A 20794-nucleotide genomic window follows, 5' to 3' on the forward strand; every position below is an offset into this window, starting at 1 on the left:
CTGTTTACCTTACGAAAGAGAAGTTAAGGGGTGATTAAATCAACACCTATGAGTACCTACATGGGGAACACATATTTTGTAGTAGAGTGCTATTCAATATAACAGAAAAAGTTTAACAAAATCCAACGGCTGAAAACTGAGGCTAGACAACTTCATAACAGAAGTAAGACCACATTTTCAGCAGTAAGAGTAACTAACAACTGGAAGACCTTTTGATTTAAATGAATCGGCATTTTCCATAAAAACCCATTCAGTAGGAGAATTTCCAAATAGCTTTACTAAATAGATTGAGCTTCTTGAGTCTATGGCATGTTTTTCAATCTATTAATTATTCTTGTGGCTTTTCTCTAAACCCTCTCCAATTTTTCAACATCCTTCTTCAATTGTGGATACCAGAACAGTATTCCAGTGATGGCTACCCCAGTGCCAAAACCTGTATAGCCATTGCTACTGCACCAGCATCAAGAGGTGAACGAGGTACTGTCCGTAAGCAGACTCCAAACCGTTGGTGCCCTTAATCAATTCTGCCTCATATTATTTCCCCATATCCAAACATCCTCAAGAACACAACATGTCTCATTAACTTGTGTTGCATTATACTCATTACAGTCTAGATGAGTCCGTAAGCAATTCCATCTTGCCTTCACTCAGCCAAAAGCATATTCTATTACCATCCTGCACCTTCTCAGCATGTAGATGTATTGTGTCCTTGCAGGCATGTGGAAATCATGATAAGTCTATTACCTAGGGAAGCAGAGAGTAGGGATAGTCAGCTACAATCACAGTAGGCATGGACACCACATTGATGACTGTGTCGCTAGGAGGTAATAATGTTATCAACTTACCCATGCTAAAAAAGACCAGACCTCCAGAACAGCCTCACATTGTTCCCTCTGACAGAACATCATATGTGTCTATGAATCTGCCACAGTGGTCCACAAGCACCTGTATAATGACAATGTAGTATACTTTCCTGTTAATGTACTCACTTGCTCAAAATGCAGGAATCAAATGAGTATGTGTATGCCATCAAAAATGCCTGCATAGTTCAGAAACCCCATCCATTCAAAACCCTTCATTCTTTTGAGGATATTTCCCAATACAACCACCCAGGCATTAGAGCCATAATTGCCTTGCAATCTTCCATGACTACTAAGCTAACTGGATTTGCCAACCCCAAACAACAGATCTGTAACAATGCCAGTTGCCAGGTTCCACAGGATGATAGCAACATGCATCTGGACTGTAATACCATCTCTCATCTGGATGCTATCCTGGTGTTGAAAGGCCAGGACAAACTCCTCATGCAGCTCTAGGAATGTTGATTTTCTCATATAAAAGTGATGATCAGCTGTGGGCTCAGCACATTTCCATCATGATGTAATCCCACCACACTCTGCTTGTCACCCTGGTCCAGAAACAGCAGTCTGCCTGGGGGATGAGTGGGTGGGATGCCCTGCTAGGAAAGACAGCATCAGCTGGGTCCATGCCTCCACATTTGCAAGGCACTGACCTTTTCTTCTTCCTTTAAAAAGCAATCCCCTGTTGCTCTCCAGGCAGAAAGCTTCCTCTTAAACACCCTCCACATCCCTTGGAACCAGCTTCTCCAGAGACACATAAAAGAAACAGGTTTCAGAGTAGCAGCCGTGTTAGTCTGTATCCGCAAAAAGAAAAGGAGTACTTGTGGCACCTTAGAGACTAACAAATTTATTTGAGCATAAGCTTTCGTGAGCTACAGCTCACTTCATCGATGAAGTGCATCCGATGCATCCGATGAAGTGAGCTGTAGCTCACGAAAGCTTATGCTCAAATAAATTGGTTAGTCTCTAAGGTGCCACAAGTCCTCCTTTTCTTTTTATAAAAGAAACAGTGTATCCATAAAAAAATAGATGCTGTTTTTCCTGCTTGTTAGGATGAGTGTAATCCACACCTTTCAGCCCAAGGAGGTAACAGCTGTCCTGCTAGGAAATGCATTACACAGGACTAGACCATTTCCAACCACAACCACCAAAGACGACAGACATGTCCCGCAATGCCTGGCAAACAGAGTGGTACAGGCAGTTGTGGTCCTTTGAACCATGGAATACACATCCAGAAAGCTTAGTCTCTCTCACAACTGGCTACAGTGCCAGTGCTTTTGTTCTGCAGTATATTTACACTCTATCAAGTTAGGCTAAAACAAAATGACTAACTTGTGGTTGGTCAACTGGAGATTAGACTGCAGTGAGAGCATAGCCTTTGGTTAAGATGGCACCCGTATCTGAAAGGTTTATTTTTATAATGTTGATTAGTTTGAATATGCTTCTTATCCAGTCATGTTATTTTCAAGTACTTTTTGTAATGGTGGAAGACATGAGTACATAAGCTTAAGTTTTATTTCCTGGGTTATAGGAAAGCTTAATATAAAGGGTATAGAAGAGCAGAGTAAAGTTTGCTCTCTTCATATTAAGTGTGTCAGAGTTTCCCATTTGGAAACATATATTACAAGAGAGCCACCACACCAAAATGAGATGGGCTTTTCAGATCATCCCAGTGGCACTAGGTTTAAGGAATAAGCTTAAGTCAGCTCATCAGAGATAGTTATCCATATGACCCCACATCTCTTGACAAAAGGAGAGAGAAAAACAGTCAGGCTGAGGAACTGAAATCTAACTAGCAGGCTATTTCCACCATCCCATTCCCAGTGTAAATGAGAGTACATTGTATAGCAAATAGCAGATGGTGGTTTAAAACACACACCAGAAAAGGAGTCAGATGGACTGACGTAAGTATCTATAAAGAACCCTGCTGTTTTCATTCAAACCCCCTCCCCCCAACTCCTCCCTCCAAAAAAACCCACCCTCATAAAAATAACCCAGAAATCCTCTTTACTTCCGGGCAGTTGAATTGCAATAACTTAAATTCACATCCAATCAATACAAATATTATTAGGCTGTGTGTGCCTTTTTGCTTGTTCCAGCTGAATGGATTGTTGAGTTAGTGCAGAGAGAAGCAATGTACTTTAGTTTGCATTCAGAGGCCATGGATTACCACACCGACAGAGTCATTAAAACAGCTCCTAAAGAGAAAAACAAAATACATTTGACGTTAACATTAATCTTTTAAAAAAATAATAATAATTTGACCAAAGGCACTCACTACATATATTGCTGAAAATAATTAGGACCAGTTCTTGGACTGTTTAAGCCTACACAGAAGGGAGACAGAAAGAGAAAGCAAGCAAGCAAGCAATGCAGCTGTGATAGGTGGAAGGTGGGAGAGGAACAGAAACTCCATCTGTTAGTGGGGAAAAGAGTATACACTGAAATGGTAACCTATATGTAGGGAGGGAGAGAACTTCAATTCCAACTGTTGTAAATGACATTGTCAATTTTGTGGAGTTAGAGGAGAAAACAATTATACCAAAGGCAGGAGGAGGAGGAGATGGGGAATCTCAACTCTCAGCGACAGTGTGGGGGAACAGGACCAAAACAGTAAGGTGCAGAGGGGGGAACAGTGACTCCAGCTGTAGCAGATAGGGGAGAAGACGCACCTATAACGTGTGGGGGAAATGAGAAACAGTCAACATTTTCCATAATCAAATGTTACTAAGTAATATATTGGAGTATAGGAATCATCATACGGGATCAGAGAAGTGGTCCACTGAGTCCAGTATTCAGTCTCTGACACTAGCCAGTATCAGAGGAAGGTGCAAGACAACCCATGATGGAGGAACATGCCTGTAGAGGAAATTTCTTCCTATGCCCTGTCACCTCGCAGTTGGCTTGGGCGCTGAATTTTCAGTGATTTTTAGATCATATACCTTTTCTCTTTTTAGCCTATTCTCATTAACCATATAACGGCTTGACTGTGCAACCCTGCAGTCATGTTGATAAGCATTTACTTGTTCAAATAGCCTCATTGACTTTAATACAACTGCTCACTTGGGTCCTCAGTGTCCAATCTTTTTAAAAATCCTATCAATAGTATCTTATGGCATAGGCAAACTGTGTAAAATAGTATTTATTCTATTTTATTTATTTTTAATTGGAGGTCTTTACTTCCATGGGATGTCCTGTGGTTCTATTTTATAGGAAAAGTTAAATAGAAGCATTGGGTCTACCTTCCTATATATTTCTATCAGGTCCCTTCTTGTCTTCTTTCTAAAGTGACTGAATTTTGTTCTAGTATATGCACACACCACTACATGTGCATGTTTTCAATCTCTCCTCTTATGGATCTCTTTCCAACCTTTGAGCCCTTTCTTTTTCTGCTATAGCCTTTGTGAGACTGGGTGACCCAAACTGATCACAGTAATACAGATGGGGATGTGCCTTTGATTTGCATAATGGTGTTGTGAACTGTTTAGTCGTATTCTCCACAGCTTTCTTTATATAGCCTTTTGTTTACTGTTTTACTGATACTGCACATCGAGCAGAGGTTTCCACTGAGCTGCCACCCTGATGCCCAAATCTTTGTCCTTGGTAGTTTTACTAAACATAGAAACCAGCAATGTGTATGAGTAGAGTTCCTTCTAATATGCATTTCCTTGCACTTGTCAACAGTAAGTTTCATCTGTCATAATGTTCCCCATTCACCAGTGAGTTAGGAAAGTTCAGCGAAACCTACAGGCATCTATAGTATTGACTCTGTCATAAAAGTTTGACTATGATGGTTAATATAAGGTAGACATTGCTAGTATGTTTAGGGTCTGTAAAGTGAAAAGCTCCTAATCTTGCTATCATCATAAAATCCTGGCAGTACAGGATTTCATAAGGCTATGGGAAACCAGTGTCATTTGTAATTAAAATGGGGGCCCTGGCATTTTTAAAATAAAAAAAAAATTAGTATCCATTCCCTAGCAGTAACATAATAGCCAAGATCATACAGGGATAAACCTAGTTTTGAAGGCAAACCTCCCTAGAATAAAAAGATAAGAATGAAATACTGAAGATGGGCAGATAGTAAAAACCTCTGTGGAAACAAATTATCCAAAGATAATCCAATTACCTGTTGCTTGCAGATCTCCAATCTGTTAATTATCTCCATTCATTCTGAATAAGATGTCCGCTGCTGAGATTTATTAAAGGGACATCTTTAAGTTTGTAAAACTATTCAACATCTTTTGAGTCCAGGAAAGTACAGCATCATCATCTGCATTGCTTTCAAACTTTTAAGGCCGAGCTGTGTCCCTTGGATACACCTGTGCATCACTTATTGTAGTCAGAGTGGTGTGTACATATACTAGAACAAAATTCAGTCACTTTACTTTAAATATTTACATTTTTCCTCTTGTACCTCTGTGATAGAGCTGGTTGGAAATTTTCCGACAAAACCTTTTTCTGTTGGAAAAGGCCAGTTCATTAAACCTGAAATGTTTTGTGGGAATGCATCAATTTTGAGGACATTTTTGTTGAGGAAGGTTTCTCATGCCCAGGATGGAATTTCTGTTCAAAACCAGAGAGGACAGCAAAGAACCTGCCACACAGGTGTCATGAGGTGAGGGCACTTACCTACTGTGTGGGACACCCATGTTCACATCCCTGCTCTGATTCAGACAGCTAGGGACATGAACCTGTAGCTCCCACATTCCTAGTCACTGACCTATAGAGTCTGTTACCCTGAATATTTAATTTGTACAAAGTGGAACAGCTCCAACAGGAGAGTGAAAGAGAAACCCACCCCAGAATAGCCAGTTTAGTGCTGGACTATTGGCTATCCTGGGTAAGCTCCCCCAACCCCGGTCTTTTGTTTTTCATGAAAAAAAAAAAAGAAAGGTCTCACTTTTATCCCAATGGAAAAGGAGGGGGGAAATTGAAATATTGAAATTTTTCAAAGGACTAGAAAACCACTTCCTGCCCAGCTCTACTCTGTGATTCCTGGTACCAATGGGAGAAAATCACCAATACAACTCCATTCTACAAAATAGCATGGGGAATCCTAATTCACTGTCTGTACAGGTTCAAGTGCTTTTTGTTATATTGGTCACAATCCACAATGAAATGAATATTCTGACAAGCTCAGGTTCCACATGTTCCCGCCTGATTAAGGACATCCATATTACTATTTAAGAACCCAAATGAGGAAACTGGGAACCCTTAGATGCCCAAGTATGAGAAGTCAGCTCATAATGTTAAATGGAATGTTGTATGTTAGAGCAGAGAACTGGGACTTCAAACTGCTTGGTTCTATTCCTGGCTCTACCATTGATTCAGGGTATGACCCTGGGAAAATCATTTTAACCACTTTGTATCTCAGTTTCCTCATCAGTAAAATGGGGATAAAGATACTTCCCCTCACATTTAATTCATTATTGTTTAAAGTGCTTAAAGATTATGAAAGGAACGTGCACAATATTAATGAAACAAAGAGTTCCTCTGTATCTGTTAATGATAGCTACCTCTCCAGAACCACCTTTAACATTTTGTACTTATAATCCTGTACCCAGTATAGCCTTAGCTACATTAGGATAAAAGGTGTATTGGTAGGATCTATTAGGTAGCTTGGTTGAAAAGCATAGTGTAGACAAGACATTGCATTAATATGGTCAAGTTAAAGCTTTTAAAGTATGCACTGCCTCGCCTACATTTGACCTTTCAAACAATGGTTAGAAGACGTTAGCTTACACAGTCCAGCATCACACCTGTAAACCCTGTCTAGGCAATGCCTTTGAGATCAGGGAGAGCAGAATTTCCACATTCTGGGACTTTGTTAAATAAACCACGACAGTAAGGTTAAAAGGAGAATCCATATTAGGAAGCCAGATTTTTGTTTGAGTAGACTTCAGCAATATGGGATTTCTCTTTTTGGCATGTGCTAGTATCAAATGTGACCTGATTTATCTTAACTCACAGTGGGTCACTGCCTCCATGGTGTCCTTTGGATAGCTAGGGGAGCTCTCATGCAAGGCAGGACTGGTGACCCTTGTTTTAATAGGTTAATAAGGACCTGGAAACCAGGTCTACTGTGCTTTTCTCATTGGGGCTTTAGAGATCAGAGAAGAAACATTTCAAAGAATGGGGTTTGCATTTATTAACAAGAGAAGCTTTTCAATGAAAACTTCCAGGCATTCATTTAACACCACACAGCCTGACTCTTCTAAGATTCCTGCAGATAGTTCTGGGATTGGAATTGAAGGGTCATTGGGTATTTATTCTGTTAGGTTGCTTTTTTTCTCTTTTAATGTACATTTCACTGCTAGCAAAAAACACTGGATTGACAGCCTTGGAGACTGTAAACATCTGTTGTGTCACAAAGCAGGGCCAGTATGGGCAGCAGCAGTGCTAGCATCCCACGAACACCACCCTATGCCAATGTCATTCATGCCTTTCCTGGAAGGATCAAATTTATTCCACCAGAGCAACACCATGAATACAATTGTAGTTGCACAGGTACCACTGGGAGCAGATTTTGACAAGCCAAACCTTTAATAATTATGAGGATGCAAGAGAAGGAAATAAACCAGTTTGACTTTCAGATCTTCAGATGAATTTGGAGCCCTGGACATTAGAAAAAAATCGTTTTATTTGCAAATTGAACAAATTTCATCTGAAATCTCTGACACAATAAATACAGCATCTCCCCTTCCTATCCTGCCCCAGAGATGCTTCTATAGATTAGAGCCATTTTCATGTGAAATATGGAGAACAAAAAGAGCTCTGTCACCCTGTTGCTGGGACATTGGCCACACTGGACAATCTCTACGTAAAAGAATAAATGGACACAAATCAGACGTCAAGAATTATAACATTCAAAAACCAGTCGGAGAACACTTCAATGTCTTTGGTCACTCGATTACAGACCTAAAAGTGGCAATTCTTCAACAAAAAACTTCAGAAACAGACTCCAACGAGAGACTGCTGAATTGGAATTAATTTGCAAACTGGATACAATTAATTTAGGCTTGAATAAAGACAGGGAGTGGATGGGTCATTACACAAAGTAAAACTATTACCCCATGTTTATCCCTCCCCCCACCCCCCGGGCTGTTCCTCAGACATTCTTGTCAACTGCTGGAAATGGCCCACCTTGATTATCACTACAAAAGATTTTCTTCACCCCCCCCCGCCCCCCTGGCTCTCCTGCTGGTATTAGCTCATATTAAGTGATCACTCTCCTTACAGTGTGTATGATAACACCCATTGTTTCATGTTCTCTGTGTATCTAAATCTCCCCACTGTATTTTCCACTGAATGCATCCGATGAAGTGAGCTGTAGCTCACGAAAGCTTATGCTCAAATAAATTTGTTAGTCTCTAAGGTGCCACAAGTACTCCTTTTCTTTTTGCGGCTATAGACTAACACGGCTGCTACTCTGAAATCAGCATTGTGTGGTAGCTGTCATGCTATCCCAGAGTCTAACTGCTGGTAACTGTGGACTGTTTAATAGAGAGCCACTGGCCTTTATTGTGGGGGAACTCCTGGATTTATCTGGCTTACATTTGAACAAAATCCTTTATATAAATTTTGATTTAGGGAAATAGGAGAAAGAACAAGTTAAAAATTACTTAGACAAATTAGATGTCTTCAAGTCACCAGCGCCTGACGAAATGCATCCTGGAATACTCAAGGAGCTGACTGAGGAGATATCTGAGCCATTAGTGATTATCTTTAAAAAATTGTGGAAGATGGGAGAGATTCCATAAGACTGGAAAAGGGCAAATATAGTGCCAATCTATCAAAAGGGAAATAAGGACAACCCAGCTTAACTTCTGTACCTGGAAAGATAATGGAGCAAATAATTAAGCAATCAATTTGCAAACATGTAGAAGATAATAAGGTGATAAGTAACAGTCAGCATGGATTTGTCGAGTACAAATCGTATCAAACCAACCTGAAAGCTTTCTTTGACAGGGTAACAAGACTTGTGGATGGGGGGAAGCGGTAGACATGGTATATCTGGACTATAGGGAAGCTTTTGATACTGTGTCGCATGACCTTCTCATGAACAAACCAGGGAAATGCAACCTAGATGAAGCTACTAAAAGGTGGGTGCAAAACTGGTTGGAAAACCGTTCCCAGAGAGTAGTTATCAGTAGTTCACAGGCATGCTGGAAGGACGTAACAAGTGGGGTCCTACACAGATCAGTTCTGGGTCTGGGTCTGTTCCATATCTTCATCAGTTATTTAGATAATAGCATAGAGAGTACACATATAAAGTTTGCGGATGAAACCAAGCTGGGTGGAGTTGCAAGTGCTTTGGAGAATATGATTAAAATTCAAAATGATTTTGACAAACTGGAGAAATGGTCTGAAGTAAATAGGATGAAATTCACTAAGGACAAATGCAAAGTACTCCATTTAGGAAGGAACAATCAGTTGCACACATACAAAATGGGAAATGACTACCTAGGAAGGAGTACTGCGGAAAGGGATCTGAGGGTCATAGTGGACACAAGCTAAATATGAGTCAACAGTTAACGCTGTTGCAAAAAAAGCAAACATCATTCTGGAATGTAGTAGCAGGAGTGTTGTAAGCAAGACACAAGAAGTAGTTCTTCCACTCTACTCTGCACTGATTAGGCTGATCAGTATCGTGTCCAGTTCTGGGCACCACATTTCAGGAAGGATGTGGACAAATTGGAGAAAGTCCAGAGAAGAGCAACAAAAATGATTAAAGGTCTAGAAAACATGACCTGTGAGGGAAGATTGAAAAAACTGGGTTTGTTTACTTTGGAAAAGAGAAGACTGAGGGGGCACATGGTAAAAGGTTGTTACAAGGCGGAGGGAGAAAAAATGTTTTTCTTAACCTCTGAGGATAGGACAAGAAGCAATGGGCTTAAATTTCAGCAAGGGAGGTTTAGGCTGGACATTAGAAAAAACTTCCTAACTGTCAGGGTGGTTAAGCACTGGAATAAATTGCCTTGGGAGGTTGTGGAATCTCCATCATTGGAGATTTTTAAGAGCAAGTTAGACAAATGCCTGTTGGGGATGGTCTAGATAATATTTAGTCCTGCCATGAGGCAGGGACTGGAATAGATGACCTCTCAAGGTCCCTTCCAGTGCTATGATTGCCAAAATAAAATAATAATAATAATAATAATCCTGCCAAAATGGGAACCCCTTTAGTGAGATGGTAAACGCATTATAATAGTACAAACAGCAGCCTTTTTGAATTAGCTTCTTAAAAGGCTCTCATTTCTAATAAGTGATCAAACCAAATATATTTCAAAATATGTTAGATTTTTTAGAAGCCTATAATTAGTGATGCACTGATTGGGTCATCCATTGTTACCATTTTTCTTATCTGAGAGAGCCTGGTGCTAAATATTTTGTATTCTTTGTAAATACTGTGTTGTATTAATCGGTGTTAGTAGACCTGGCAGAGTAAATAAACCAGGACATCTGATATCAAGTATAAAAGAGGTTCCTCTTCAGGTAACCTCTGTATCAGGGTCATGTAGCACACTGTGCAACTCCTAGGTGAGTGTCTATTAGAGAGGAGGGACAGGAATTTCAGAAAGTGGCAGTGATAGATAAAAGGTAGAAAAATGTCCAGTCATCTCCTCCCCCCATTTTCACAGTTGTCCTATATTCTGTGAAACATCTACTTCAAAGTATACTGTTAATAGCTATGGTGCAGAGATCTGATATCAAAGATGCTGCAGGTTTACAGGGTGGTAATTAGCTGGCAGGTGAACATAAAATAGGGGTCATGGAAGGTGTGTTAGGAGAGTTGAGGCTGAAGGGCCAATGCAGATTTGCTTAAGCTTCGTAACCCCCCCCCCCCCCCGGCCCAATAGCAACTTAAACTTTATTCATCTGCACTGTCACCTTAGATATTTCCAGAGAGAAAGGCTGCCAGCCCATACCAAATTATCGAATTGGAGCTGCCCTTCCTCTTAACACAAAAGAAAAACAGAAAAATTAGGAGCAGAAAGTTTCTAGAAAGAGTAACAATGAGTTCCTCTATTTTATATTTTTAAGTACTTCTGGGGATAAATCACATTAACGTAATGATTGGTGTAATATCCTGTAAGTCTTCTTTCTCTATGTTTAATTTATTATTGTTAATTATTAATAGTTATTATTATTAAACACTTTAGGGTTGCATGATCATCACAAATATAAAAAAAGAACAAGAGTAGTTTACAATCTAATTTACATAATTACAGCTACAGATCACAAAGAATTCATTTCATAAAGGGTGAAGGAAAGGAGTATTTGAAGGGGATAAAAACAAAGAAAACATTCTAAGGACCTTTGAACAGAGCTGTTATACATTGCATACTTAGGGTTGCAATTTACTTGAGCTGATATGACATGTTAATCTATTATTAATTAATTAATTAATTAATTATTAAGGTAACGTTTTTGTTTTAGAATCCCTCAAATGTCAGCACCTAAAACTACCACATAAGGGACACATTCAAGTACAGTTATGAACTATATAAGTATAGACTATTATTATTAATTATCATTAGAGGTAAATAAAAGGTGAAACTTCAAAAGAGGCCTCTAAACTGAAGGTGAGTTATGCACAGGGTGGGTTTTTCAAAAGCATTTAGACTAGATACACAAAGGTATTTAGGCAGTTAGATGCCTATGCCCTTTGTGAATCTAGCCTAACTGCCTCTTAAGTTCAACATTTATATGCCTCTGACATTCTTAAAACCATTGCTCAGTGGCTGCCTAGCTCTATAAGTATCTAAAGTCTTCTAGGTGCTACAGTCACAGGGGTGACATAGGTGTTGAAATACTGAATTTTAAGTGCCCCAAGTTAGGCTCCCAGGGTCTCTGTGTAATGTCTGGATACATAAAAGCTAACACACTGACTGGTGAACTGCCAAACTCGCCAATAAGAAATGCCAGAGAGAGGGATGTAACCCAAGTCCCACCCCTCAAAGGGAGTTAGGTACCTAATGGCAGGTAGTTCTCTCTACTTGGAATTCACACCCATGAACCCTGTCGTCAAGTGAGGCATCTAACTCAGGTCAGTCCTTTCACACAAGTAACCAAGGAAGCAATGCTCCTGCTATTTTACCCAACAGCTAGGGAACTCATACAGTGTGTGGGAAATTGGGGCTCAAGTCATTGCTCCATACCAGGTAGAGTGGGGCTGTGAACCTAACCACTGGGCTATAGAGACCCTGTCTCTAACCCAATGTATACAGTATTTGAATATCTTATAATAAGTCAAATAGCTTCAACACAAAAGCTTGATTAAAAACCCACAGCCCATTGGTTAAGACACTACCTAGAAGACCTATGTTCAATTCTTTGCTCCACATCAGGTAGAGTGGAGATGTGAAACCAGATCTCCCACAACTTGGATGAATGATCCAGAGAGAAGCACAGGGTCTATTTTGCACAGCAGCATCAAGAATGTCCTGTATATCCATTATAACAGAATCCTCTCTCTTCTTTTCCATGAAATCAAAACTGTAATACTGATTTGACCTCCAATGTAACCCTTGAGTCCCATCTTAAACACAACCCATATTTTAAGATTGCCTTCTAGAGTCATTCCTAATTCATAAAATCATTTCACTCCATGCTGCAAAGATACACATGAATCACTACTTCAAGGGGAAAAAAGTACTTACAGGATGTTAGGACCCAGTACCTTAAGAAAAACTTACATATCACCTAATATGGCTATTATTTGTATCTCTTCTTGCAGATGCAGAGCAAGAGAAGTATCACTGAGAGATTCTGAAAGCTTTTGTCCTTCATAGTCTAAGAAAAGTCTTTACCCATTACACTTGTAATGAATTTATCTCCAACTAACATGGCACTGCACCACACATCAAGTCTTTATCTCTGCAATTCATAATATAAAACTCCATTTATAGCATAGCATAATGGGCATATTTTATTTCCAATTAAGATTACTCATCTTTTCACACCCACCAAGATTTCTACTGTGCTTTTAATTTATCATTGCTTACTTTAATGCACCCAGTTTTATCACAGTAATGCCAGGAATCAGATCATTATAGCCAGAGCTGTACTGAACTAATTTAATCTTCTTGTGTGGGGAAAAAAAAAAGAGAGAACATTTTGGATTCAAGAGTGCGTGGGTTTATTTTATACAATGTTGCTCACCATCTCCCATTATATCCCAACACTATTTAATGTGATGAGACTGCCACCCCAATCTGAATCCCCACCACCCTCCCAAAGAAAGTTAACTTTTATTCCAAAACTGCATAAAGTTGAGTCTTGGATTACAGTTGAAAAGAGTTTACTTCCTGGATTAGGCTTTCAAATCCCAGCACAGGTCGGAAGTGAAAACAAGTTTAGATAGCTTCTTCCCACTCCCCATTTATAAACATCACGAGACCATTCTACATATTTCTGGGTAAATCACCAGTCCCTGTTCAAGAGAGGCCCAGCAGCAGCAGGATAACAGGGGAAGGTGAAGGACTGGACTGAGGCACATTAGCAGAGCTTTTGGAGAGCTATAATGGAATTTCAGGGTGTTGCAAGTCAATAATAAAGTACAAGGACAGTTCTGTGCATAGACTAGTCCGAATAGCAGAGGAACACAGACCCAAAATATCGCACACTGAAAGACACGTTGTGGGGTGGATGTAAGGAAGTGTAAGGGCTGAAATTACAGACGCATTGTACTTCAGGATGGATGTGGACTGGAACAACAGAGGTAAAATTAAGCATGTACATCCAGTATTGCGCTCCGAGGCTTGTCACTCCAGAATTAAAGAAAAGGAAAGGAGTACTTGTGGCACCTTAGAGACTAACCAATTTATTTGAGCATAAGCTTTCGTGAGCTACAGCTCACTTCATCGGATGCATACTGTGGAAAGTGTAGAAGATCTTTTTATACACACAAAGCATGAAAAAATACCTCACCCCACCCCACTCTCCTGCTGGTAATAGCTTATCTAAAGTGATCACTCTCCTTACAATGTTTATGATAATCAAGTTGGGCCATTTCCAGCACAAATCTAGGTTTTCTCACCACCACCACCACCCCCCCCAACACACACACAAACCCACTCTACTGCTGGTAATAGCTTATCTAAAGTGACCACTCTCCTTACAATGTGTATGATAATCAAGGTGGGCCATTTCCAGCACAAATCCAGGGTTTAACAAGAACGTCTGGGGGCAGGGGGTAGGAAAAAACAAGGGGAAATAGCTGTAGCTCATGAAAGCTTATGCTCAAATAAATTGGTTAGTCTCTAAGGTGCCACAAGTACTCCTTTTCTTTTTGCGAATACAGACTAACACGCCTGTTACTCTGAATCCAGAAGTAAAGATGCCTATCAGGGATGTCATTTGTTACCATTCGTTCTATTAGGTCTAAATGTTGTCCTTGTAGAAACGGAAGGCAAAGGCTGTTTTGCCTGATTAGGGAGTGATTCTGCACTGTAATTTTTGAATCGTTAGTGCACTTTGTAAATGCTACATATTTAAGGTACTTTCCTCTCTAAAATAAAGGAGACCAGCTACAGGACTTTTTGTGCTGGTGAATAATCAGCAAATAATTTTTATTCATCCATCTAGGAAAACATAAGTACATGTAAATATCATTGTTACATGTAGTATGCAGTTATTTTTCACTTTTAAAAATATGCACTTTTACAGGCAAGTTAGGTGTTGGTCTTGTGCTCTTAATAAACTCTGGAATCAATGGGACCTCTAAGGACGCTTGCCTTAGAGGTCCCATTTTTTAATCCTACTTGCAAATACTTATCAAATAAGAATCCACTGGCAAAAATAGGTCCTATATAAATAGATCCTACATCTAGTTATCACTAGACATGCGCAAAATATTCACATCATGTCTCAAGGTTATTGGTCAGAGAAGCCACACATTCCATGGGTTCATGAACCTCATCCAGGTGTAAAGGCTGGTGAACATGGGCTGCAAATGTTCACAAAAATTCTGCATCCCTCCACTGGGATTGCCCTTGACAATGCATGCTGAAAGGAATGCCTCATAATTCCTAGATTCTGCTTCCCTACTTATGAGCTGGCAGGGGAGTGTGGAATGTTCTCTTTCATCACATTGTATACAGGTTGAAGGGTGCATATCTTGTTTAAATCTCACCCTGAAGACCACTTATGCTTAGGCGAGAAGCTGAGACCTAGCTGCCTCTAAAGACGTCACAGGGGGAGGGAGAGAGGAAAGAGTGCCCCATGAAGACCAAGACAAAGAAAGTCACCTGGCCTCAGGAGGAAGAAATGGGATAGGGGAAACAAAACACCCCTCCAGAGAAAAGTCTAAGTACAAGAAGAGTCATCCTTGGGAGGACCTGTGATGAGAATGAGCTAGAAACAAAAAAGAAGGGCTGGTTGCAAACTCAAACCTTAACTCAAACTGGTACTGTATGCAAATCAGTCCTTCAGAACCCAAACTTCAAGGATGCATGTCACAAATCCTCTTGTGAATCAAATACTCTAGGGTTTGCCAAATCGTACTTATTACTTAATGTTATCTATTTCCTATATGCATGCATATTTCAGGAGACGTAGAACTGACCTAGTCATTAGTGCAAATCCTTGGAAAGCTTTGGGAGGACCGTGTGAAAGAAAGATGTTTGGATTGGTCTCAGTCCAGGTGCTAGTCTCCACATCAGTAGAGACCACCACCAGCACAGGCACAAATTGCCAATAGCCAGCAGTCTCAACAGAAGTGCCAAGAACTGAAAGCGTAGCAGAGACATAATTACGCTTTCCTGCCCAAGGAAGGGTCCTTCAAGATTGAGGCTGAAGCACGGTGCTGGTGGTCAGAAGTGTGTTTTGAGGGGGGCTGTTCACTGGCGCTAGCACTACTACTACCCATGCTGCATCTCTTCTATGAGTAAAGAGGAGGTTTCGTTTTCCAGCACTGTCAATCTGGCCTTTTCATAGAGAACTAAATTAATTAAACAAAGAGACCAAGGCATTTCCCCTGCCTGAGTTTCCTCTTTTTTCTGAAGAAGATGGAATGTTTTACTCACATTTCCAAGCAGTACCTATAAAAAGCCAAATCTATCAATCAGTTAATCAGACCACACTTCAATAGTACCTTTAATGCCATGCATCCCAGGGTGCTTTAGCAAAAGGCAAAATTAGCAACTCAATTAATTATGAATTATTCAAACAAATGAGTTGTGAACCTGGATTTAAAAGCTGTAACTGAGCCAGCACAATAATTTGCCAATGGTATGAAACTGCCAGAGCTGAGGTGGACTAGAGCTGGAAGCTCGTAATACAGAGGTCAGACATCACTAGGGCAATGTCTGGATAATTAATGCAAGCCCTAAAAATTCTGGAAATCTTATTGACAGAACCATGGGAAAGGTGATATTTTAGCTGAGACAATCCATAGGCTAGCTGCATATTGGTCATTTACAAAATGACCAGCGATTAACAGGCTCCCAGATTCTTTCCAGTTGGTACAAATCCTGCAATGAGCTCCAGATGAACAGATATCTGAGCACATGTGGAGACCTACTAGGACTCCATCAAGGTGAAGGATCTGACAGAGAGGAGCTCATTGCAGGGTCAGGGCCCAAGTAGATCGGTTTGTCTGCAGCAAACTGAAATCAGAACTTGAGCAGCAGCAAGGTACTATCAGTGCCATTAAAAAAAAAATCTGCATTCTTTACCCCAGGCACCCACAGTGACTGCAGCATCTTGGTATACTTGAAAAGGTAGATGCTGCAATACCACAATTGCTGAGTTTTAATAGTCCCCAGAGAATTAATATTTTTTATGCAGGTAGATTGTATTGTCTTTACTACAGATTTAAAAATCCCCTCTAGGTTTTCTATTGCTAAAGCATTTTTCTAGCTACAGGGGCTAGGTTAAATTGCATATATGGAGAGAAAAAGAAAGGTTGTAAATTGCAGTCTCTCTAATTCCCTGAGCTACTCAGAGAGCTCTACAGTCAAGGGACAATAAATGTCATACACCTGCACTGCATATAAGGGAAAGGAAGGGACTTTTACTCTATTTGGTACTGCATTCTCTTTCCTATCATTGACTTTTTGCCCTTTCATGCAGTGGCCTCTCCACGCAGCCTAATCTTCTATTGCTTTCAGCCTTGGTTCTAACCCTTGATGACTCCTTGTCTTTTCCAGGCGAGCAAGCATTTATGAATGACTCCTACACCTCTCCACTGCTGTACATTGACTGATAAGCCGGCGAAAGTCTCGGCAGGCACATGGGTATGCTCGTATATAACAAAGAAGAACAGCTACGATAACAAGAAACCCCAAGTGTGCTCTGTTTGCTTTCAGGAATTTCAATGAGAGACTAGTGAAAGAAAATTGGGAAGAGGAGCCTGGAAATGTAAAATAGGAAGAAAGGACTCATGAAATGAAATAATACCTTAGCTAAGGGAATGTGTATGTCATTGCAGGGAGGATGGAGCTGAAACAACTGAACATGAGTCTCAATGAACAGACATAAAACACTTTGTGGGTACTTCTCATATTGATGACATTTACTAGTGCAAAATCACCTACTGTTGAGTCTTACAGTTAATTAGAAAACATAAATTGGTTTGTTACTCTACCTAAAAATGATGGATTCTTCATAGCCGGAGGAAACAGTATTTAAAGTCCATCAGTCCATCCATTATTTCTCAGGCTGTGTCCCCATTCCGGATTCCGAGGCTTAGCAAAGTCTGGTTTCAGAGTAGCAGCCGTGTTAGTCTGTATCCGTAAAAAGAAAAGGAGTACTTGTGGCAGTACTTAGAGACCAACCCCACTCCTACCAACATGTAGAGTTCAGTTAGTGGGATACTCTGGATATTTTCTCATGCTGATAGTTTGTTTAGCCCATTTAGTTCTCGGCCATCTACCTATATTTATCTAATTCATCTTCCTTGTATTTTTGTATTATGAGCTCTATCATGATATTTAAGCTACAGTTTCCCTGGCTTTTGGATTTTTATCTGAGAGACAGCAATTGGAATAGAGCATACCACCTCTGAAAATGTCAAAAGGACAAGAATCTCAAAAATTTCTGCAAACCAAATATATATAGGAAAAAATGTTTGAGTCAGGTTCAATCAAAACAATTTGTTTTGATTTTGGCCTTTCCCCCCTCTTTTTGTTATTTTTAGTGTAAATTTACTGCAATTTCAAAACAAAAAGTACAAACAACACATTTGGCCAATCAACTTGTTTTAACCAATTTTTCTTCCAGTCAGGTGTTTTGTCAAACCCAACCCTGTTTTGCTAAGAGTTGCAGTTTTTACAATTGGCAATTATCGGCCAAGAATGTTTTCTTGCAAAATTCCCAACCAGCTCCACTCAGCACCTTTAAAAAAAAAAAAAGTACTTTGCAGGCCTCACACCAGACTCCACAGGCTTTTTCACTTTACTATAGAACTAATATTTTGCAAGTACCCATGTGTATTTTACTTCAAAAAAACCTGAAAAACTCTGTTCCCTTACTTATCAACTCTGACCATAATGAGGCTTTTATCCTTTCGAAAGGCAGAGCAGCTCTGTGCTATTAGAAACAAGATAGAAGCAAGCCTAGTGGTCTTTACACAAGGTTGATTGCAAGATGCGAAATTCAAACCTGGTGGGAAATTCAAAAGTGATAACAGGAAATACTTTTCCACACTTCATGACATTACATGGTGGGACTCATTGCCACTGAAAATCATCAAAGCCCAGAATTTAACAACATTCAGAAGGGATTGGACATTTATATGGATGTCAACCATATCCAGAATTATCATAATTAATTATAACAAATATATGCAAGGGATATTAAGCCTCATGATTCAAGACTTAGGCCAATCAGGATACCACCTAATATAGAGGCTAATATATCATGTCTGTCTACTTCAGGGTTCTTCCAACTTCTTCTGAAGCACCTTGTATTAGACACTGTCAGAGCCAGGATACTGAACTAGATGGACCCCGTGTCTGATCCAGTATGGGAATTCTTAAGTATCTTAGCTTGTTCTTTTTAAAATGAAACTAGGAATAGCTATAGTACATATACATATATATTTCTATATATACACAGTATAGTGGATTAACTTGATATTTGTAAAACACTAAGGGTTAGTTCCCACTCTGTTACAGTGGAATTTTTCCTGCTTTTCACTTGTGCAACTAAGATCAGAATTTTTCCCTATGTATTAATAAAATTGGAATTACAATAGTTATCAGTATTTTATAAACCATTTTTCTTTGTGTACTTTTTCTATCATTTTATTTTTGTATACAGTATCTGAGATAACATAGGTTTTCTAAACAGGGAACCTGAAATGAGATACATTTAAGAAAATTGGCATTAATATCTTGTGGAGGGAAAGAATCATCATCTTATGGTGATGATGCCAAACTGGAAGTCAAGAGGCCTGAATTCAATTCCAGACCCTGCCATAGACTTTCTTTGTAACACAGTGCTAGTCACTTAGGCCCAGGTACCCAAAAGTACTAGGTGCCTCACTCTCATTAAGCCAAGTGGTTGTGGGTGCCTTCATGAGGGGGACCTACTCTGAGACAGCTTAAAGGGTCTCAATTTCAGAAAGTTCTGAACACCGTGTCTGGCTCCTTTAAGGTCTTACAAGTTGGGACCTTAAAAATTTATTGCTACTTTTGAAAATTGTGTTCACCAGGTCTGATTATGAAAAGCAGCTTCGAGTTTGGCTATTGCATTGTAGAGCATGCAGACTTCTAACTTTCTGATCTGCAGGTACTACCCGCTAGTTAAAAAAAATGTGCTATACATTCACAGTTCTTAACTTCTGCAAAATTGCAGTCGAAGTTATTTCTTGTGCAAAACTGTGGGTGCAAAATTGAAGATCGAATTGAGGTCATTCTTTCTTAATAGGTCATTCTGTGGCTTGGTTTCTGTGTGCATAAAATGAGGATAACTGGGTGCTGAGAGACTAAGTCCCAAGTATTATTTGGCCTAATCATGCCACAGAGACCTTCTCTGTGTAGATTCTCTCCCTCCCACACTGGAATGGGACTCAGTCTCCTTTCAAGGATACTTGTTGAGGAGATTCGGTTTATCTAGGTAACTGCAGTGAGGCAGAGCAAGGGAGGACTGTGCAGCCTGGGGAGATGCACATTATCCCCCTCTTGTCCCTTCTGGTGCTAACCACAGAAAGCATATATTTTGACCATATTGTCTTTGCAAACACATACACACACTACCTAGTCTGCGGATCCCTCTTCATAGAGGGGGCATTATCTGCAGGGACAACCACTGGCTGAGAGATCTCTGGAAGCAATGGGGAATCTGAGAGGTTTGTGGGTAGACCCCATGATTTGTTTCATGAGGGGCAAGCCTGAAGGAGCTTTCCTCCTCCTTGGCTGGCCCATAGCTAATTATTATAACATTAAAAGCAGAGTATTAACTAGAGTAGGCTTGCTGAAGCCAGCAATTTTTCTCTCCATTTTGTCCCCATAGCATTTTTACAAAATATTGAATACAAATAACTGTTGCAAATCAAAGCAAAGTCAGGCAGTTCACTGGGCATATATTAAGCTCTTTTACTGAATGGATTATTTTCTAGAGGAGGGTTTTTTTTTCTTTTCTTCATCCAAGGTGGATGAGATGGACATTTTCCTCTTTGTGGATCAGATAAAAGGCATTTGGCTACCTTGTCACATGTGAGCTGGCCGATCTATTTATAATACCCACCTCTGCTTCTCAGAGAGTCCTTGGTATTTACATTCACACTGATGCCTGAGTGTGGCAGGAGATAACTATTACTTCATTCTTCCCTAGTAACTACTATCTAGCTGCTTTGCATACTACCCATATTTGCTGTGAATTGAGAAATTTACACAGATACACACAGACATATGAGAAAGAGACCTTTCTTGAGATGGTTTCAAAGGGCTAACAAATGGATTATGATCTTTTCCCTTTAAAACACC

The 20794-nt window shown here is 39.9% G+C and overlaps 1 long non-coding RNA gene across 1 annotated transcript; it reads right to left on the minus strand.

Moving 5' to 3' along the window:
- Positions 1-864: 864 nt before the first annotated feature.
- On the minus strand, positions 865-17587 carry LOC141990049 (uncharacterized). The gene is made up of 4 exons (XR_012640063.1): positions 17452-17587; positions 2943-3058; positions 1514-1601; positions 865-945 (listed from the first exon to the last, which is right to left on the minus strand). It is a non-coding gene; the product is annotated as an uncharacterized LOC141990049 (long non-coding RNA).
- Positions 17588-20794: the final 3207 nt, after the last annotated feature.

Source organism: Natator depressus, chromosome 6, assembly GCF_965152275.1.
Source record: "Natator depressus isolate rNatDep1 chromosome 6, rNatDep2.hap1, whole genome shotgun sequence".
Taxonomy (NCBI): Eukaryota; Metazoa; Chordata; order Testudines; family Cheloniidae; genus Natator; species Natator depressus.